We start from the raw sequence: 21,359 nt of genomic DNA, 5'->3' as shown, positions 1-21,359 counted from the left end.
GTATGATAACAGAGAGGCAGTTGGTTTTAGGAAGGGAAAATCATGTGTTACTAATCTGTTAAGCTACTATGATAGAATTACAGAAACATTACACAAAAAAGAAGGATGGATGGATAGTATCTATTTAGATTTTAAGAAAGCCTTTGACATAGTACCGCACCAAAGACTTTTATGGAAACTTTACCATCAAGGAGGTATCCAAGGCAATCTGTACTGTTGGATGCAGAATTTTCTTAGAAAAAGGGAAATGAGAGCAGTATTAAAGGGAAATTACTCATCACGGAGGGAAGTGACCAGCGTAGTGCCACAGGGCTCAGTGCTTGCACCAGTTATGTTTTTAGTATATATACATGACATAGACAGTAACTGGAAACTATCTAAATATGTTTGCTGATGATGCAAAAATTCAGAGGAAAATAACTAACACAGATTCTTTTAAAGAGCTGCAAGAGGACTTAAACAAGCTTTATGAATGGAGCAATAAATGGCAAATGGAATTTAATGTGGACGAGTGTCATGTAATTTAATTTGGTAAATATGAGAAAAGACCAGATTGGGATTATCAGTTAGGATGGTCATCGGAAAGGGAGAAGGACCTAGGAGCAATTATCAGTAACAGGCTGTCTCCAGATGATCACATCAGTGAAAAGGTATGTAACATGTATACATTACTTGCTAATATGGGAACAGCATTCACATATATAAATGAAGACATGCTGAGAAAGATAATAACATCATCCATCAGACCAACCCTGGAGTATGCATTAGTAGTCTGGAATCCTCATCTCAAAAAACACATAGATAAGTTTGAAAAAGTACAAAAGGCAGCCACAAGATGGGTACCAAGGTTAAGGGATCTAAGCTATGAAAAAAAGACTAGAAAAACTAAGTCTACCAACACTACAGGAGAGAAGGAAAAGAGGAGACATGATTATGCTATGTAAATGCATCTCATTGAAAGAGAAAATAGACATAAATTAATATATAACATATGGTGAAGCATCAGCAAGAGGACATTGCAAAAAACTGCATAAAAAGGAAGATGATAAAGACGTAAGGAAATTCAGTTTCCCAAATAGGGCAATGGACCAGTAGAATGCACTACCGAATGAAATAGTGTGTGCCAAAACTATTAATAAATTCAAGGATATGTGTGATAAAAATGGTTTAATACACAGGACAATACGAGCTTGACTCATTGCTATAAAGATACAATTAGGTAAGAACAATTAGGTAAGAAAACACACACACACACACACACACACACACGCACACAGGCACGCGCGCGCGCGCGCGCGCATTATACGTTCAGCCATTAATAATACTGCACCAGACTACACTCTCTTGCAAAACAACATCGACACTCCTCAGGACTGGACACGTGACAACCACATTATAATGAAGAGCAACAATACAACAGTCATGCATTTTGACTTAGCCATAGCACCAACACCACCCCAAACACTCAAACTCATTGATGATAGGCTTAGCAGGGACACCCACACATATTCAACAGTCGCTGTTACTTCCTGGAGACTACACATACTACCCACGCTGAAGACATGTAATGTCTCCGCGCTGGACCTTACATATCTGTACGCTACGTCTATTCTTCCCAAGCTGAGTTACGCCTCTCCATTGTGGTCCTCGTCCCTCAAGATTACACAACGAAACAAATTCACAAAAGTTCAGAAAAAAAACGATTAGAATCATCCTCATATATTCTCGAACTTCATCGACAACAGTGAAGTTCTCACTCAGCTGAATCGTTTGACTATCGTAGATCTTCATGCCCACCAACGCCAACAGTTCGGAAAAAATTAGTCAGTGACCCACGCCATAAACACATCCTTCCCCCTGAGGCTCCCAGTCACCACCGAGCCGTTCGTCACCACAATGTACTTGTACCCATCAGAGCCAGAACGGACCGTTATAAACACAGCACCATCCCAACATTAATTAACTTCCTTAATAACTAACTTATATATATATATATATATATATATATATATATATATATATATATATATATATATATATATATATATATATATATATATATATATATATATATATATATATATATATATATATATATATATATATATATATATATATATATATATATATATATATATATATATATATATATATATATATATATATATATATATATATATATATATATATATATATATATATATATAAAGTAGCTGCAGAAATCACCCTATCTATTTCACTTTTAATTAGTTCATTTTCTAGAAACACTTACTTTTACATCCTTAAGCATCAGCCTTTCGTAATTGTATAAACTGTATTTCTATTTATAATAACAGCCCCGGCCTGCATGTATTTATCAATTAACCGTTTATTATTACTATTATTAATTTGTTATTAAACACACACACAAAGAAACATAAACCCACACATAAATAAACACAAATACACACACATACACCAAAACACAAAATACACACACACACACACACACACACACACACACACACACACACACACGCACGCACAACTAAACGCAAAAAATATAAAAACAAACGCATAAACAAATAAACACAAATACAAACAAACTGTCAAAAAACACACACATACACAAACAAACAATGACAGACACAAATAAGCACAAACACACAGTACTAAACACACATACACATTGTCTTCTCCTTCATCGTCTTCCACTTCATGTCTTCTTCTTCTTCGGTTTCTTCAACATCATCATCATCAACTTCATCTTCATCTTCTTTTTCTTCTTCATCGTCTTCTTCTCCTTCTCCTTCTTCTTCTTCTTCATCGTCTTCTTCTTCTTCATCATATTCTTCATCGTCTTCTCCATCGTCGTCGTCTTCTTCTTCCCCTTCTTCTTCTCCATCGTCTTCTTTTCCATAATCTTCTTCTTCTTCGCTATCGTCTTCTTCTTCTTTTTCTTATATTTCAGCTTCATCTTTTTTTCTCTTCATCGTCATTATCTTCATCCTCTTTTTCTTCCTCTTCTCCATCGTCTTCCCCTTCTCTACAATCTTATACCTCATCATCGTCTTCTTCTTCTTCTTCTTCTTCTTCTTCTTCTTCCTATTCTTCTTCTCCTTCTTCTTGTTTCCTTAGATGTTGTTTTTAATTACTGGGTGGCTACAACAGAAGCTCATAATGTAAGCTTCAATAATAAAATATAGTAAACACACTTCTGTATACATTCTTTTAGCCCTTTGAACCCGAAGACGCCATGTGTAGCAGGCACAAAAAATCCTGTTGTCTCTCCTGTTCTTCTTTTCCCCTCCATGCTCTGTGAAAGTCAGTGCGGTGAATCTGCAGCCACTAACACTGATGACTTCATTTGGCCTCAGATTAGTGCCATAAGCGTCGTTTGTTGTAGGTCCACCCGCTGATTTTCAAAGACCATGGGAAGAGAGAGAGAGAGAGAGGGGGGGGGGAGGCAGGAGAAGAGACAGGACTTAGATGCTGACTGTATACCTTCTAAACAATTATTCGGTACCCATGTGATGTGATACATCATGATATGTGGACCAAGCATTCCGAATTACCTACACTGTCATATGAAGAATATTTCACGTCTGCAGTTAAATTCAAAGCTCATCCCACTTAACGGAGCCGAATAATTTTCTAATGCACGTGCGTAACAATCTGACCAAACGTTTTTATGATGAGAGTCTTTTTGAAATAGAATTTTTGAATGCAGGTCTCATCAACTGCCTTACTATACTCCATTTCACCAAGTTTGGCGCCATCAGTGATGTCCTGAACGCCTGTAGAGTTGGTGCAAATCGTCGGCACTAGGTGCACGTCTATGTTTTACCTTGAGGACCAATATATAATGGCAATACAAAAAGGTATATCCGGTTCTGAGGACCATTATTAATGCTACAGGTATTTAGGACATCACTGATGGTGCCAGAATCGGTGAAATGGAGTATAGTATAGGTCTACTTGTTGTTCCTGGGCTCTGTCTTGGCAAACATTATCTTGCTAGCGGAGACCCTGATATATACTCGCTCGTAGAGATGGTGAAACACTTCCTAATTCGCCTAAGTGGTGTGACGGTGTTTGTACAGTATTTCTAAGCATAATAATGTCGCATAATTTTATATATATATATATATATATATATATATATATATATATATATCATCATCATCAGCCGTTTGAGTATCCACTGCAGGACCGGCCTATCCCGACCGAAGTTGGGACGATGCAGCCAATGTATCTCTACCAAGTGGCTTAGGCTGTCTGGTATTGTGTGTAGGGTGAGAAGTGCTTGTAAGAGTAATTGTAGTGTTGGAGTGCCTTTGGATGTGTGTGAGGGTCTGTGAATCAAGTGTAATCGGCCCGCACAAGCCGACTGGGTGCAAGCATACTTTATAGTGAGCGACACTGGTTCAACCACAGCACCCCTTGTGTCCTCCAATGCAGTACGCGGCCAGGTGAACACTCCCAAAGTTTATTACCCTGGCGGGGCACGAACTCTGACTCACCTGTGTACAAAACGCACTCAACCACTGTACCACAGAGGCTCCATATATGTAATAAATGTACTCTACCATATGATGGTATTAGGGATTCTGCATAATTACCGAGATATTAGACATTCTATATATATATATATATATATATATATATATATATATATATATATATATATATATATATATATATATATATATCCCATTGGAGCCCAGTGTCCGGAATATTGGACAGAACTGGGATTTTTCAACTCTTTATAAAGTAGGGAAACCCCGGGTAGGGACCTATGAGCTTCACGACTATGAGCCGATAGGCAGAGGGCGGTACGCTTGGTACCCACCCGGTGCCATCCTCGCCCAGCAGCCCTGGGATCCAACGGGTTAAATATATATATATATATATATATATATATATATATACAGGGTGGTGCAGAAATACCTTTTAATAATCTCAGAACGAATAAGTCTAACAATAATAAATGTACTCTACCATATGATGCTATGAGGGATTCTGCATAATTACCGAGATATTAGACATCCTACATTAAATAAGTAAGTCTAGGGGATGAAAACGATAAAACTATCATCACCTCAATTACTTTATACTGACATGGATTTAATGACATCTGGACTGTATTTACAATAGGTGCTCGAAGTTTCTCCCTCCCACGTTAATACAAGCTTGGGCACGGCGCACAAGCGACTGACGTACTCATTCAAATACCCCTGGTGTGTTACGGACCTTCCCGCAACCATCTTGAACTTGGTGCCACAGTGCCTCACAGGTGTTGATTCATGTTGCGTACACCCTGCTCTTGAGATGATCCCAAAGACAGAAGTCAAGTGGATTTAGGTCAGGTGATCTATGTAGCCAGGTGACGGGACCACCACGCCCAATCCACTTGTCAGGGTACCGAACATTAAGATAGTCCCGCATAGCACGTGCGAAGTGAGCTGGAGCACCATCATGCATGAACCACATTTGGTTTTGGGTTCTGAGGGGCACATCCTCAAGCAGTATGGGTAGATCATCCTGAAGGAACCTGGTGAACTCATTGGCTGTCAGTCGTTCAGGTAGCAGAAAAGGTCCAATTAAATGGTCACCAAGAATACCTGCCCAAACACTGATCGAAAATCGTTCCTGATTTCCCCTAGTTATTGCTGCATGTGGATTTTGCGCTGCCCATGTGTGTGTGTTATGAACGTTTACCATGCCGTCTCTTGTGACTGTAACCATCAGTAAACAATACCAGTGCAGTAAAACCGTTGTTCTCTCTCTGTTGACTAAGGAGCCATCAGCAGAACACCATTCGCGGGAAGCAATCACATTCACTGAGTGAATGGATATTTTGGTGATAGTATGGGTGCAGGCCATTCCTGTGTACTTTCCACCACACAATTGCATGATCAATGCCAAATCTTGCACCAAGTCGACGAGCGTTTGTAGACAGATCTTCTGCAGTGGCATCAAGAATATCCTCTTCTGTATCAAGTAGTTGCCCATCATGTGGCCTTCCTCTGTCTAATGGACGTGCGTTCAGTATGCCGTTTTCCCGTAGTCAGTTTTCAACATAAAGGAATGTAGGTCTTGATGGCATTCTCCAGTTGGGATAAAGTTCTCCATAAACCCTTACTGCTTCGGGTGCATTTCCTCCCTAAAGTAAGATGCATGTCCATGTACTCGACAAGTGCGTATGCTTCTATGCCTGGTGCTTTCTCTACACTGCTGGTACTTTGCCGTGGTCTCTCCACTTCTCACGTCAGCTACACTTGGTGTATCTTTATCCGGTTTCAAAAGCATGAAGCACCTTGATCTCCTGGTCCAGGTTCATCATTCATCTTATTCAAGGTAGTGTAGGGCTCCAAATGTCATAAATCCATGTCAGAATGAAATAACTGAGGTGATGGTAGTTTTCTCATTTTTATCCCTAAGACTTACTTATTTAGTGTAAAATGTCTAATATCTCGGTAATTATGCAGAATCTCTCATACCATCATATTGTATAGTGCATTTATTGTTGGTAGTTCTATTCGTTATGAGATTATTGAAAGGCATTTCTGCAACACCCTGTATATATATATATATATATATATATATATATATATATATATAATTAGAGAGGGGGAGAATGGAGGGTGGTCTAAAAAAATTTACCAATTCCAAAATGTTGGTATTGCGAGGAAAGTCAATGTTTTTCTTATAATTTCAGGGTGAACTATAGTTGGGGCCTTAACTTTTTATTAATCAACATCAATGGATCCAAGCTCTCGATATTCAGTGCAGGAGAGGGTCAATATTGTTGCGGCCTATTTTCAGACAAAATCAACAATCCTCACTCAACGGCAATTTATGAGGGGCTTTCTAGGAAGAACTGCTCCTAGTAGACTCATAGTTAGAGGCCTGTCTCTAGAGAGTCGGGAAATCAGGATGGTTCCTTGTGAAATGTTGGACAGGGTTATCACAAACTTTAATGAGCGAGTAGGTAATGTGATTCAGTGATGAGGCGCTTGTATTGAACATGTTATTAATTAATGGCCTGTGTTCAGAAACTGTGATGTGACTGAAGAGACTGCATCGAACAAAACTTTTATCCCTCTGCGACAGGTTTCTTACAATAATTTCAAAAAAATATCCACCCAGAATAAAATGTGTTTTATCAGAAGTGGTAACATTTTTTGATCCACCCTATATATCTGTAAGGAAGCTACTAAATCACACAATATTCAGTACAAGAATTACCCCGCTAAAGTGGTTTCTGATGCCAGTGAGAGAGTTTGGGTGTTTACATAATCGAGCTGCTGTATGGGGAGTGACATTACCTGTGCGGCCGCGTGTTGATTTCCCCCCCGGTTTGGAGTGCTTATAAGACGCTCCACAACACCAGAGACATTCACGCCATACCTGAGTCCCACGGTGTCTGCAGTTCTGGCCACTGCAATATACATAAGGTAAGGGGAGTTACTCGTGAGCCATGGTACTTTCTATGCCTGCACTTTTATCCTTCTACCGCCTATATAAGAGACCCTCCACAGTACACAAAATCAGTCACTCAAGACGTAACTTACCTGATAAGTGGCGTTTTGTCCACTGCATTATAAAAGGTGAAAAGAGTTGCTGGACAGAAGCATACTGGCGAAGTAATTAACAGCTATCCCTCGAATTTTACCCTTCTACCGCCAACATAATAGACACTTCGTCAAACCAATGACTAGCCACTGTAGACGTAACTCTCGTGTTAACTGTTGTTCTAACCACTGCAGTACACAAAGTAAGTTGAGTTACCAGATAAAATTGCAGACGTACACTCCTGTGTCAAAGTATTTACTTACCCTCTGCCTCCTTCATAAAAGGCTCCTGCCAGACCTCAAGATCAGTCACTCTCGACATAACCCTCGTGGTGACCGCTGGTCTGCCCTCTGCAACATGTAAGGTAATGGGTGCCTACAGACATACTATACATATATACGCTATTCATATATTCTGTTCACCCTCAAATCCCTGGCTGAAAGTCACACTTATCATTTCCCACAGAACAAAGATATGTTTTTGGTCGTCTGAAGCAAGTACAGACTACGGTGGTGACACCGTCGTCACGAAATACTCGTCGGATGGTCTAGGAAGGCTCCTTATAACCACCTAATATTGCACAACAAGTTGTCATTCGGCATGACCTTTCGGCACGACTTTTTGTCAGCCAGTGGAACTGCATAGTGTGCCATGAGAAACCCATACTTACGATCAGAAAGAAGGTTGTGATAGGAAACATGCTTTAAAAATTTTCTATCAAGAATTGACTCAAAACTTTTGAGACATAGGATGTTAAAACTACTGGACAAAAGTTAGAGGATTGGGAATGGTCACCCTACTTTGGGACTGGCTGAATGAGAGCAAATTTCCAGCAAGAAGGAAAGTTTCAAGTTGACAGACAAAGTCAAAGAGTTTACCTAGAAAGGAATAAACACTGAAGCACAGTTCTTGAGGACAACAGGAGGGACTCCATGACACCCATATGTCTTGCTAGTACTGAGGCCAGCGATGGCAGAAAATACATCAGCTGAAGAAATTTTAATGTCAGCCATGAGAAAGTCTGAGCGGGGAAGTGATGGAGGAACAGCACCGGAATTGTCTAAGGTGGAATTGGAGGAGAAAGTCTGAGCGAAGAGAATTGCTTTATCAGTAGAAGAAATAGCTACAGAGCCATGAGAACAGAAAAGAAGAGAGAAGGATGATGAGGTAAAGTTGTTAGAATGGTTTTTGGCAAGGTGCCAGAAGGAGTGGGAAGAATTCGAGTTGGAGATATCAGAGCATTTAGTACAGATGAAATTATTTTTAGTAGAGGAAAGAACAGACTTAGCCCGATTCCAGACAGAAACATAAACAAGATGTGATTCAGGGATGGGTTGGCTCTGGTATATATTATAGGCCCTCTCCTTGTTGCAGACAGCATTAGAACAAGCGTGATTAAACCAAGGCTTTCTTGCTTTAGTCAAAGGATATGGGAAGGGAATGTATGCATCCGTGCCTGAGAGAATAACCTCCGTAGCGAGCAAGGCACACCCAGATGGCTCTCGGCCATGGATGCAATAATCATTCCACTGAAAATCAAAGAAGTACTGCCTGAGGGCCTCCCAGTCTGCAGCTCCAAAGTGCCAAAGACGACGTTTCTTTGGAGGTTCCACAGGCCATACCGGAGCAATAGGACAGGTTAAGGTAAAAAGGTTGTGATCAGAGGAGCCCAATAGAGAGTGTAAGCAGAAGGATTAGTTGTAAGGAAGAGGTCAAGTATGTTGGAGCTCTCTCCAAGACAGTCAGGGATATGGGTAGGGTTCTGTACAAGCTGCTCTAGGTCATTAAGGATAAAAAAGATGTAGGCTTGTTCATCAGGTGGATCAGTAAAAGGAGAGGAGAGCCAAAGGTAGTGGTGAACATTGAAATCTAGAATGGAGATTTCAGAGAAAGGAGAAATGGATGGAATGTGTTCCATCGTAGAAGTAAGATAGTCGAAGAATTTTTGACAGTCAGTAGAATTAGGAGACAAGTAAACAGTACAGATATATTTAGTCAGAGAATGACAAGAAAGGTGAGGCCAGAGAATAGAGTTCAGAAGAATCAAGTTCTGCAACACGAGAGCAAGATAAATCGTTGCGTACATTTACACAACAGCCACCTTTGGCTTTGAAATGAGTATACAGAACGAGGAAACTCAAAAGGGTTTGCTGTCAGTTGCCTCAGACAGCTGAATCTCTGTCAAGAAGAAAAGGTGAGGTTTAGAGGAGAAGAGGTGGTGTTCAACAGAGAGAAAGTTAGAGGAACGGCCGCGAATGTTGCAGAAATGAAGAAGTGTCAGACAGTGGTATTAGGCATCTCTCTGAGTCGTCACAGGGAAAGGGGCGGATAGTGGGGAAATTTATGGTCTCCCCCCCCCCCTGCGGACTCTGAGGCCTGATTTACTAATGCTATATTTTTCTTCCTTTTTCATTTTGAAATGAAAGTGTAGTGTGTACTGTGCATGTTATTTGGTGTTGACAGTTAGTGAAACATGTACTGGAGAGCATGCTGGCCTACTGCCTGTGTTACTGAAACACTGAAAAAGTTCAGCATAGGGGGATGGTCAGGAAATAGTCCCGAGGGCTGATGAAACGGGAGCTCCAGCTCTCCCTGTCATCAGCTTTCCATCCACCTTGGGAGTACTGCCCTGTTCGACTGGTGCTATAGTCTCCTCCTGTTAGTAGACTGTAGCAGGGTAAGAAAGAGGTGACGTAGTACGATGGAAAGATAAAAGAATGAAGGTGATTTCTCATGCTTTCGGCCTCCATCCCGCGAGAGCGAACAATAAGACTGAAGAGAAAAACAGATAAACACAAGCAGTTATAACCTAGACAAACACAAATACACATAAACACAAACACAAACATAAACGCACACAAATAAACACAAACACACAAATAAACACAAACACAAATACACACATCAACACAAACACAAACATACAAGTAGACATAAACAGAAATTAACATAAACACATGCAAACAAGTCATGAACACACAAATGAACACAAACACACGCAAGAAAACCCAAACAGAAATATACACAAAGACACCAAAACAAAAAACACAAATATACCTAAAGGCAACTAAAAACAAACATACACTCACAGTTAAACAAACACAAACACAAACACAAGAAAAACACGCACACACACACAAAAAACACAAATAAACGCACAACCAAACATACACAAACAGACACTTAAACACAAACATACACAAGGGAACCCAACGCCCATACATTAATATAAACACACACAAACTAATAACCAGAAACACAAAAATAAGCACAAACACTCATACAAATTAAAAAAAACTCACGAAAATAAATACCAACACAGACACAAGTAAACAAACACACATTAATACACACACAAACATACATTTAAACAAACACAAACTGAAGTAAAGAAACACACAGGTGAACAGAAACATATATACACAAACATACACACAAAAACAAACATAAATAAATAAACACAAAAATAAACACACACACACACACACACACACACACACACACACACACACACACACACACACACAAGAGAAATCGGAAAGAATTATACTAACTGGGGATTTCAATACAAATATAAATTGGAATACTCTAGATATAAATAGCCAAGAAAGCTGCTGGGACCAAAAGCTCCTGGATCTCGTACAAGAGTTTTTCTTAACGCAACATGTGAGGGAAACCACTAGAAAAAGAGGACTTGATGTACCTTCAGTGCTAGATCTAATATTTACTAGGCAAGAAAATGACATTGACAGTTTAATATATCACCCTCCACTCGGCAAAAGCGATCATGCAGTACTAAATTATAACCTCAGGATAGCATATGACATAGTAAACAGCACTGACAGTTACAAAAAGAGACTAAACTATAAAAAGGGAAATTATCAAGACCTAAAGAAGTATTTCTTAGAAGTTGATTGGGAAAATGAGCTTAGAGGACAAGATTTAAATGCTGTATATAAAAAATTTTGTGAATTTTATGAAATAGGAGTCCAGAATTACATCCCACAGCACAAAGAAGCAGATAAGAAAATACAGAAATGGTTCAATACAGAATGTAAAAAATCTAAAGAAAGAAGAGATTTGTTGTGGAATAGATACAGAAGACACAATAGTGAAAGGGCATATAATAATTACAAACAGGCAAAAAACGACTATACAAGAATAAGGAGGGAAGCCCAAAAACAGTTTGAGGAGGATATAATAAATAAAAGTAGTGATCAACCAAAGCTGTTTTACAGCTATATCAGAAGCAAAACCAAAGTAAAAGATATAATACAATCCATCACGGACGAGGGAATCACTTATACACAAGAGAGAGATATTTGCGAAGCACTAAATAAGAATTTCCAATTAGTTTTTACAGAAGAAAAAAATTTTGAGAGAGACTATGTGGAACACGCATGTCCACACATACTACCAGATATACAAATAGCAGAAAAAGTAATACAAGAGGAGTTAAATGGATTAGACAGAGGAAAAGCAAGTGGTCCTGATGAAATTTCATGTTGGGTGTTACGAGAATGTGCAAATGAGTTAAGTAAACCATTATTTTTAATTTTCAAGAAATCTTTGAGTCAAGGGAAACTACCTGATATTTGGAAAAAAGCAAATACAGTCCCCTTATTCAAGAAAGGAAATAGACAAAATCCTCTCAACTACCGACCAGTATCACTGACTAGTGTTGTAAGCAAGGTATTAGAAAAACTTATAAGAAAAGCTTGGGTAAATCATCTAGAAAAACACAGTATGATAACAGAAAGACAGTTTGGTTTCAGAAAAGGAAAATCATGTGTTACTAATCTGTTGAGCTACTATGACAGAGTAACAAACACAATACAGGAAAGGGAAGGATGGGTGGACAGTATCTATTTAGATTTCAAGAAAGCTTTTGACACAGTACCACACCAAAGACTTTTATGGAAGCTGTACCATCAAGGAGGAATTCGAGGCAAACTGTTTTGTTGGATGCAAGACTTTCTCATAAAAAGAGAAATGAGGACAGTACTAAGAGGAAACTACTCATCATGGAAAGAAGTGACTAGTGGAGTACCACAGGGTTCGGTGCTGGCACCAATCATGTTTTTAGTGTACATAAATGATATAAACAGTAACACTGGAAATGAGAGCTATCTGAATATGTTTGCAGATGATGCAAAAATACAAAGGAGAATTACTAGCACAGACTCTTGTAGGGAGCTACAAGAAGAATTAAATAAACTTCATGAATGGAGTAGTACATGGCAAATGGAATTCAATGTGGACAAGTGTCATGCAATCAAGTTTGGTAAAAGTGGAAAAAGACCTGATTGGGATTATAAGTTAGGAAATAAAACCCTATACACATCAGAAAGAGAGAAAGACCTAAGTGTGATTATCAATAACAGACTATCTCCGGCTGACCACATCAGCGAGAAGGTACGGAACATGTATACACTGCTTGCAAATATGAAAATAGCATTCACATACATAAATGAAGACATGCTAAAAAGGATAATAACATCATTCATTAGACCAACCCTGGAATATGCATCAGTAGTCTGGAGTCCTCATCTCAAAAAGCATATAGACAAGATTGAAAAAGTTCAAAGGGCCGCTACAAGATGGATACCAAGCTTAAGGGACCTAAGCTATGAAGAAAGACTAAATAAACTGAATCTACCAACACTACAGGAGAGAAGGAAAAGAGGTGACATGATAATGCTATATAAGTGCATATCAGGAAAGGAGAAAATAGACATAAATGATTACTTAACATATGGAGAAGCATCAGCAAGAGGACACTGCAAAAAACTGCATAAGAAGAGAGGTGATAAAGACTTAAGGAAATTCAGTTTCCCAAACAGAGCAATTGATCAATGGAATGCACTACCGAATGAAATAGTGTGTGCCAAAACAATTCACAAATTTAAGGATATGTACGATAAATATGGTCTAAGACACGGGACAATACGAGCTTGACTCATTCCTGTAAAGATACAATTAGGTAAGAACAATTAGGTAAGGTAAGAACACACACACACGAGCGCTCTTCCTCAATCTTGCCAATGACGCCCTACAAGACGCACAACGTTGGAAGTACGTCGACGGCTCCACCATAGATACAGCCATCAATAATATGCACCAGACTACACTCTCCTTCAGAACAACCTCGACACTCCTCAGGGCTGGACACGTGACAACCACATTACCATGAACGGACACAATACAAAAGTCATGCACTTTGACCTAGCCATAGCACCAACACCACCTCAAACACTCAAACGCGTTGATGATAAGCCTTGCAGGGACAGCCACACGAATTCAACTGTCTCTGTTTGCTTCATACAGACTACACATGCTTCGCACGCTGAAGAAATCTGATGTCCTCGCGCTGGACCTTACACATCTGTACGCTACGTTCATTCTTCCCATGCTGAGCTATGCCTCCCCATTCTGGTCCTAGTCCCTCAACATTACTAAAAGAAACAAATTCACAAGAGTTAAGAAAGAAGTGATGAGAATCATCCCCGGTTCGAACTTCATCGACAACAATGAAGCTCTCACCCAGCTGAATCGTTTGACACTCGCAGATCTTCATGCTCACCGACGCCAACAGTTCGAATTAAATTAGTGATCCACGCCATAAACACCTGCCTTCCCCTGAGGCTCCCAGTCCCCACCCAGCCGTTTGCCAAAGGCTTCAATGTACTGGTACCCATCAGAGCCAGAACGGACCGTTAAAAACATAGCACAAGCCAACATTAGTTAACTTCCTTAATATCTAGCTTTTATATATATGTAATTTACCTGCAGATATCACCCTACCTATTTCACTTTTAATTAGTTCGTTTTCTACAAACACTTAGCCCATTAGCTTTTCGTAAATGTATAAATTGTATTTTTATGTATATTTTCAGCCCCGGCCTGCATGTCTGTATCAATTAACCGTTTATTATTACAATTATCATTTTGTTAGTAAACACACAGAGTATCGCAAACATTCACACATAAATTTAAAAAAAATTCACACACCAATAAACACACAGACACAGACACACACACACACACACACACACACACAGACACACACACACACACACACACACACACACACACACACACACACACACACACACACACACGCACGCACAACTAAACGCAAAAAATATAAAAACAAACGCATAAACAAATAAACACAAATACAAACAAACTGTCAAAAAACACACACATACACAAACAAACAATGACAGACACAAATAAGCACAAACACACAGTACTAAACACACATACACATTGTCTTCTCCTTCATCGTCTTCCACTTCATGTCTTCTTCTTCTTCGGTTTCTTCAACATCATCATCATCAACTTCATCTTCATCTTCTTTTTCTTCTTCATCGTCTTCTTCTCCTTCTCCTTCTTCTTCTTCTTCATCGTCTTCTTCTTCTTCATCATATTCTTCATCGTCTTCTCCATCGTTCTTCCCCTTCTTCTTCTCCATCGTCTTCTTTTCCATAGTCTTCTTCTTCTTCGCTATCGTCTTCCTCTTCTTTTTCTTATATTTCAGCTTCATCTTTTTTTCTCTTCATCGTCTTCATCTTCATCCTCTTTTTCTTCCTCTTCTCCATCGTCTTCCCCTTCTCTACAATCTTATACCTCATCATCGTCTTCTTCTTCTTCTTCTTCTTCTTCTTCCTATTCTTCTTCTCCTTCTTCTTGTTTCCTTAGATGTTGTTTTTAATTACTGGGTGGCTACAACAGAAGCTCATAATGTAAGCTTCAATAATAAAATATAGTAAACACACTTCTGTATACATTCTTTTAGCCCTTTGAACCCGAAGACGCCATGTGTAGCAGGCATAAAAAATCCTGTTGTCTCTCCTCTTCTTCTTTTCCCCTCCATGCTCTGTGAAAGTCAGTGCGGTGAATCTGCAGCCACTAACACTGATGACTTCATTTGGCCTCAGATCAGTGTCATAAGCGTCGTTTGTTGCAGGTCCACCACGCTGATTTTCAAAGACCATGGGAAGAGAGAGAGAGAGAGAGAGAGAGAGAGAGAGAGGGAGGGGGGGAGGCAGGAGAAGAGAAAGGACTTAGATGCTGACTGTATACCCTCTAAACAATTATTCGGTACCCATGTGATGTGATACATCATGATATGTGGACCAAGCATTCCGAATTACCTACACTGTCATATGAAGAATATTTCACGTCTGCAGTTAAATTCAAAGCTCATCCCACTTAACGGAGCCGAATAATTTTCTAATGCACGTGCGTAACAATCTGACCAAACGTTTTTATGATGAGAGTCTTTTTGAAATAGAATTTTTGAATGCAGGTCTCATCAACTGCCTTACTATACTCCATTTCACCAAGTTTGGCGCCATCAGTGATGTCCTGAACGCCTGTAGAGTTGGTGCAAATCGTCGGCACTAGGTGCACGTCTATGTTTTACCTTGAGGACCAATATATAATGGCAATACAAAAAGGTATATCCGGTTCTGAGGACCATTATTAATGCTACAGGTATTTAGGACATCACTGATGGTGCCAGAATCGGTGAAATGGAGTATAGTATAGGTCTACTTGTTGTTCCTGGGCTCTATCTTGGCATACATTATCTTGCTAGCGGAGACCCTGATATATACTCGCTCGTAGAGATGGTGAAACACTTCCTAATTCGCCTAAGTGGTGTGACGGTGTTTGTACAGTATTTCTAAGCATAATAATGTCGCATAATTTTATATATATATATATATATATATATATATATATATATATATATATATATATATATATATATATATATATCATCATCAGCCGTTTGAGTATCCACTGCAGGACCGGCCTATCCCGACCGAAGTTGGGACGATGCAGCCAATGTATCTCTACCAAGTGGCTTAGGCTGTCTGGTATTGTGTGTAGGGTGAGAAGTGCTTGTAAGAGTAATTGTAGTGTTGGAGTGCCTTTGGATGTGTGTGAGGGTCTGTGAATCAAGTGTAATCGGCCCGCACAAGCCGACTGGGTGCAAGCATACTTTATAGTGAGCGACACTGGTTCAACCACAGCACCCCTTGTGTCCTCCAATGCAGTACGCGGCCAGGTGAACACTCCCAAAGTTTATTACCCTGGCGGGGCACGAACTCTGACTCACCTGTGTACAAAACGCACTCAACCACTGTACCACAGAGGCTCCATATATATAATAAATGTACTCTACCATATGATGGTATTAGGGATTCTGCATAATTACCGAGATACTAGACATTATATATATATATATATATATATATATATATATATATATATATATATATATATATATATATATATATATATATATATATATCCCATTGGAGCCCAGTGTCCGGAATATTGGACAGAACTGGGATTTTTCAACTCTTTATAAAGTAGGGAAACCCCGGGTAGGGACCTATGAGCTTCACGACTATGAGCCGATAGGCAGAGGGCGGTACGCTTGGTACCCACCCGGTGCCATCCTCGCCCAGCAGCCCTGGGATCCAACGGGTTAAATATATATATATATATATATATATATATATATATATATATATATATATATATATATATATATATATATATATATATAGAGGGTGGTGCAGAAATACCTTTTAATAATCTCAGAACGAATAAGTCTAACAATAATAAATGTACTCTACCATATGATGCTATGAGGGATTCTGCATAAATACCGAGATATTAGACATCCTACATTAAATAAGTAAGTCTAGGGGATGAAAACGATAAAACTATCATCACCTCAATTACTTTATTCTGACATGGATTTAATGACATCTGGACTGTATTTACAATAGGTGCTCGAAGTTTCTCCCTCCCACGTTAATACAAGCTTGGGCACGGCGCACAAGCGACTGACATACTCATTCAAATACCCCTGGTGTGTTACGGACCTTCCCGCAACCATCTTGAACTTGATGCCACAGTGCCTCACAGGTGTTGATTCATGTTGCGTACACCCTGCTCTTGAGATGATCCCAAAGACAGAAGTCAAGTGGATTTAGGTCAGGTGATCTATGTAGCCAGGTGACGGGACCACCACGCCCAATCCACTTGTCAGGGTACCGAACATTAAGATAGTCCCGCATAGCACGTGCGAAGTGAGCTGGAGCACCATCATGCATAAACCACAATTGGTTACGGGTTCTGAGGGGCACATCCTCAAGCAGTATGGGTAGATCATCCTGAAGGAACCTGGTGAACTCATTGGCTGTCAGTCGTTCAGGTAGCAGAAAAGGTCCAATTAAATGGTCACTAAGAATACCTTCCCAGACACTGATCGAAAATCGTTCCTGATGTCCCCTAGTTGTTGCTGCATGTGGATTTTGCGCTGCCCATGTGTGTGTGTGTTATGAACGTTTACCATGCCGTCTCTTGTGACTGTACCCATCAGTAAACATTACCAGTGCAGTAAAACCGTTGTTCTCTCTCTCTTTACCAAGGAGCCATCAGCAGAACACCATTCGCGGGAAGCAATCAAATTCACTGAGTGAATGGATATTTTGGTGATGGTATGGGTGCAGGCCATTCCTGTGTACGATCCACCACACAGTTGCATGATCAATGCCAAATCTTGCACCAAGTCGACGAGTGTTTGTAGACAGATCTTCTGCACTGGCATCAAGAATATCCTCTTCTGCATCAAGTAGTTGCCCATCACGTGGCCTTCCTCTGTCTAATGGACGTGCGTTCAGTATGCCGTTTTCCCGTAGTCAGTTTTCAACATAAAGGAATGTAGGTCTTGATGGCATTCTCCAGATGGGATAGCGTTCTCCATAAACCCTTACTGCTTCGGGTGCATTTCCTCCCTAAGGTAAGAAGCATGTTCATGTACCCAGCAAATGTGTATGTTTCCATGTCTGATGCTTCCTCTACACTGCTGGTACTTTGCCGTGATCTCTCCCCTTCTCGCGTCTGCTACTCTTGGTGTATCTTTATCCGGTTTCAAAAGCATGAAGCACCTTGATCTCCTGGTCCAGGTTCATCATTCATCTTATTCAAGGTAGTGTAGGGCTCCAAATGTCATAAATCCACGTCAGAATGAAATAACTGAGGTGATGGTAGTTTTCTCATTTTTATCCCCAAGACTTACTTATTTAGTGTAAAATGTCTAATATCTCGGTATTTATGCAGAATCTCTCATACCATCATAAAGTATAGTATAGTGCATTTATTATTGGTAGATCTATTCGTTCTGAGATTACTGAAAGGCATTTCTGCAACACCTTGTATATATATACCCTATATATATATATATATATATATATATATATATATATATATATATATATATATATATATATATATATATATATATATATATATATATATATATATATATATGTGTATATATACATAATATATAGATAGATAGATACAGATATATAAATATATATATATAGATAGATATAGATAGATAGATAGATATAGATATAGACAGATAGATAGATACAGATAGATAGATAGATATAGATAGATAGATATGTAATTTCGCGCATATATATATATATATATATATATATATATATATATATATATATATATATATATATATATATATACTGTATATATATATATATATATATATATATATATATATATATATATATAGTTATAGAGAAGGGGGGGAGTAGAGGGTGGTCTAAAAAAGTTACCAATTCTAAATTGTTGGTATTGCTGGGAAAGTTAATATTTTTCTTATAATTTCAGGGTGAACTATAGGTGGGGCCTTAACTTTCTATAAATCAGCATCAATGGATCCAAACTCTCGATATTCAGTGCAGGAGAGGGTCAATATTGTCGAGGCCTATTAAGAGACAAAATCAACACTCCTCACTCAACGGCAATTTATGAGGGTCTTTCTTGGAAGAACTGCTACTAGTAGACTCATAGTTAGAGGCCTGTCTCTAGAGAGTCAGGAAATCAGGATGGTTCCTTGTGAAATGTTGGACAGGATTATCACAAACTTTAACGAGCGAGTAGGAACTGTGATTCAGTGATGCGGCGCTTGTATTGAACATGTTATTAATTAATGGCCTGTGTTCAGAAACTGTGATGTGACTGAAGACAGACTGCATCAAACAAAACTTTCATCCCTCTGTGACAGATTTCTTACAGTAATTTCAAAAGTATCCACCCAGAATAAAATGTGTTTCATTAGAAGTGGTAACATTTTTTGATCCACCCTATAGAGCTGTAAGCATGCTACCAAATCACACAAAATTCAATACAAGAATTACCCCGCTAAAGTGGTTTCTGATGCCAGTGAGAGAGTTTGGGTGTTTACATAATCGAGCCGCTGTATGGGGAGTGACATTACCTTTGCGGCCGCGTGTTGACTTCCTCCCCCGTCTGCAGTGCTTATAAGACGCTCCACAACACCAGAGACATTCACTCCATACCTGAGTCCCACGGTGTCTGCAGTTCTGGCCTCTGCAATATACATAAGGTAAGGGGAGTTACTCGTGAGCCATGGTACTTTCTATGCCTGCACTTTTATCCTTCTATAAGAGGCGCTCCACAGTACACAAAATCAGCCACTCAAGACGTAACTTACCTGATAAGTGGCGTTTTGTTCACTGCATTATAAAAGGTGAGAAGAGTTGCTAGACGGAAGCATACTGGCGAAGTAATTAACAGCTATCCCTCGAATTTTACCCTTCTACCGCCAACATAATAGACGCTTCGTCAAACCAATGACTAGCCACTGTAGACGTAACTCTCGTGTTAACTGTTGTTCTAACTACTGCAGTATACAAAGTAAGTTGAGTTACCAGATAAAATTGCAGACGTACACTCGTGTGTCAAAGTATTTAGTAACCCTCTGCCTCCTTCATAAAAGGCTCCTGCCAGACCTCAAGATCAGTCACTCTTGACATAACTCTCGTGGTGACTGCTGGTCTGTCCACTACAACATGTAAGGTAATGGGTGCCTACAGACATACTATACATATATACGCTAGTCATATGTTCTGTTTACCCTCAAATCTCTGGCTGAAAGTCACACTCATCATTTCCCACAGAACAAAGATCTGTTTTTGGTTGTCTGAAGCAAGTGCAGACTATGGAGGTGACACTGTCGTCACGAAATACTCCTCGGATGGTCTAGGAAGGCTTCTAACAACCACCTAATATTGCATAACAAGTTGTAATTCGACGTGACCTGTCGGCACGACTTTCTTTTAGCCAGTGGTACTGCATACTGTACCCCTGGTCTATCTGACCGAGCAGGCTCGTCGAAAACAGTTAAGCTACTGCCTCTGTGGCACCATCCACTGTATAGGTATACTACAATATAAATACCGTGAAGGGATCCGGCTCCCCCTTGTGGTAGACAGTACTTTACCAGTGTAGGACCAGAGTATTTTCCACGGCGGCGTGAATGGAAATATGAGGAACATTGTCTGCCGGATGGGACACCGCAGCTGCTCCACTACAAGTGCAGAGCGACAGTGTGTGTGTGTGTGTGTGTGTGTGTGCTCCTCCCCAGCAATTAACAGGTCTCAATAGGGGTTGTGACTATCACAGTTAATTTTATTTGATAATGTTTTTCCGCTTCAGTATTCACTCTGATTCTCAACTACTAAGCAGGTGTATTAGTCAAGGTAAAGGAACAAACAGGCAACCTCATGCACAGTATAAGCTCTAGAAACTATATATGATACACACACTGTACATGACGTAGACGTAACTTTGATTTGTTTTTACAGTAAAGGGAAAAAGGGAAAGTGTTAGACGTGCCTTTGCTTTGTCTTTGATTTAATTACATTAGTTTACTGTACAATCCA

This window comes from Coenobita brevimanus, chromosome 40 (assembly GCF_032717465.1).
Source record: "Coenobita brevimanus isolate Jiangsu-jjx chromosome 40, ASM3271746v2, whole genome shotgun sequence".
Taxonomy (NCBI): domain Eukaryota; kingdom Metazoa; phylum Arthropoda; class Malacostraca; order Decapoda; family Coenobitidae; genus Coenobita; species Coenobita brevimanus.
The sequence above is the reverse complement of the archived record's forward strand: the minus strand, read 5'-3'. Positions refer to the sequence as shown.